The sequence below is a fragment of the Propithecus coquereli genome, unplaced genomic scaffold (genome assembly GCF_000956105.1).
Source record: "Propithecus coquereli isolate 6110/MARCELLA unplaced genomic scaffold, Pcoq_1.0 Scaffold7, whole genome shotgun sequence".
NCBI lineage: Eukaryota > Metazoa > Chordata > Mammalia > Primates > Indriidae > Propithecus > Propithecus coquereli.
This window is the reverse complement of record NW_012153062.1, coordinates 17,160,025-17,162,639: the sequence shown is the minus strand read 5'-3', so window position 1 is coordinate 17,162,639 and position 2,615 is coordinate 17,160,025.

Genomic DNA, 2,615 nt, shown 5'->3' with positions numbered 1-2,615 from the left:
AATACATAATACAAATATTTCTTGGTGATTATTTATGATATATGCATTAATGATAGGAAAAGGCTCAAGAGTTAACGGTTTGACTAATTTTGGTTCCATTCTCCATTCATCTTTCCTGCTCATTTTTCTCTCCTTTTCAACTTTGGAAGGAAAGAGTCAATGGTTTTTACCATCTCTTTGTCTGTCCATCTATTATTTATCAATCTACATCTTGGGTGCCTATTGTTGTTGTATTGATATTCTATCTAGTGCATATTGCAAACTTCAGAGAAACAGGCCTTAAGAGCTTACTATCAGAAGGCCTTGATTTAGCAGATCCAAAGGGAAAGGATTTTCAGGCACAAGGGGCTTTGTTGTCTAGTGAAATAACAGAACAAAGAAAACATAGATGAGCTAAGAAAGTTCTGAAAAATAGGAAGAAAATAAGATATTTAATTCATGTTGTCAAATTTCTGAGAATAGAAAGAAAATTGATGTCACCTCTACAAACCATATAGTTTCCCAAAGAAGTTGCCTCTAATGAAATCTTCACTGGCTTCAAAGTTGTCTTTCAAAGCACTGTTTTACATTGGTGGAGCCATTTTATACTATGTATTCATAAAATACTTATTTTGGAAGTCTCACATTTGGGGAATTTCATCTATAAGAAGATACAGGTTCATTGGATTAATAAAAGTATTATAGAGCAAAGATGTAACCATCATAAAATTAGTTTAAATATTTTACCTACTTATCGATCAAATCATTGACAAAAATAATTGTATGAGTTAGTTACTATTATAATGAATACATGAACCCAAGGTAACTGAGGTTCAGGGAGTTTAGATAACTGGACTAAGGATCACAGCTAATCTATGTGCCAGAGTTAAGATTCAAGTGCAGATCTGGAGAGATAAGAAAAGAAAGAGTTACAATGAAACTACAAGGGGTAGGGGAGGGGTGGTGCACACACACATGCAGGGTTGGGAGAGGGAGATTGGAGGAAGACCCAGACAGGCAGATATAACCCGGGCAAAAAGAGATTGGTGAACTTTTGAACCCTGCTGGTATACAAAGCATACAATCATACCCACCCACTCAATTCTGCAGGTAATACAATCACAGTTCTCAGAGTAAATAATGTCTAATCCCCCTGGTGTGTACTTCAAATAACTTTATTTCATTGGTATTAGTTCCTTATTTTTTCAGTTGTTTCTAAGTTGTTAAAATATTTGTTATCAACAGTATTACTTTGAGCTTTTATGCTTTTAAAGATAAGGACCAATAGTTGAAGTTTGCAATGAAAAACATCTACTAATATACTAAGAATACAGAGTTGCCTAATTTGTGTTTTTTAATTATAACGGCATTTTCTGCTTCTATTTCCCAAATGTAAATTAAATGTTTGGTTATTTAATTTAATGTGAATTAAATAATTTGGGTAGGATATAAAAATTGAATAAAATAATTCTTTTTAGGGACAAAAAGTTACTTTGTTACACCTTTTACTTCATAGGGCACAAATAAGAGAGGAGAAAAGCAAACGCTGCCTTGTTCTTCTAATACGTTTTTGTCTACCTAGCATAATTTGCATGTTCATTGTATTTTATCATTTTTATAAACCACTAGTACTACTCAAATTTATAAACTTGTACCAAAAAATAAAATAATAATTTTCAGAGAAACTATAGCTTAATGAACATCTATTTTTCCTCCTCTTGTCTTTATCAAAACTTTTACCAATATAGGAAAAAAATCACATATAAGAAATTGTGATGATTAAAAAGATGTAAGCACACTGGAAAAGAGTAATGCTAGCTAAAAATGCTAATGTTTACCAATTGCTTCCTACTTACCATCATTTGCTGTATATTATTGAATTTCACCTACCTATATCCCTTCCCATTTTGCAAATGAGAAAAAAGAGGCAAAGAAAAGTTATTTGGCCAAAATGACACAACTAGTAATAGTAATTAATTGTCAGAGATACAAACCTTACAGAAGTCCACGTGACTTGACGTTCTTTCCTCTGTGGAATGTAATCCTTTGTAATTTAAACAAATAAAATTATATTTCCAATTCAATGCTCTTGGTTTTCTGCTTAAACTATTTGAAAATCAAAAATAATAATAAATAAAACTATTAAACTGTTATAAAGTAAATGGAGGGATTTCTCTATAATGCATGGCATTCATTTTTTTGTCATACAATGTCAGATTTACATATAATTATAGAATTTATAGTATAGGACACTGTATATTACAAAGTTGGAAACAGTAATTTAGAGGTGAAACAGACACAGATGAGTTGTGGTAGAAGATACTATACTCTATGTAGCTCAAAAATATTAAAATTTAATGCATTAGCATCCCTATATTGAGTAAATTTCATGTTATATTTAAGGATATTGAGAAATTATATTTGAAGAATTTTATGAAACATATTCATGCTTCTGGAGCACTAGGGTAAATTAGTTATCCAGCATACCAGTGTGAAGCAATTTGGGAAAGCATTTAAATTATATTTCTGGAAAATATGTAGCTGCTTTCATACACACGGACAAACACACCCCTAGTATTTCATCCTATATAATACATATTTTTTATTTATGATATAATTAAATGTGCAAATATTTT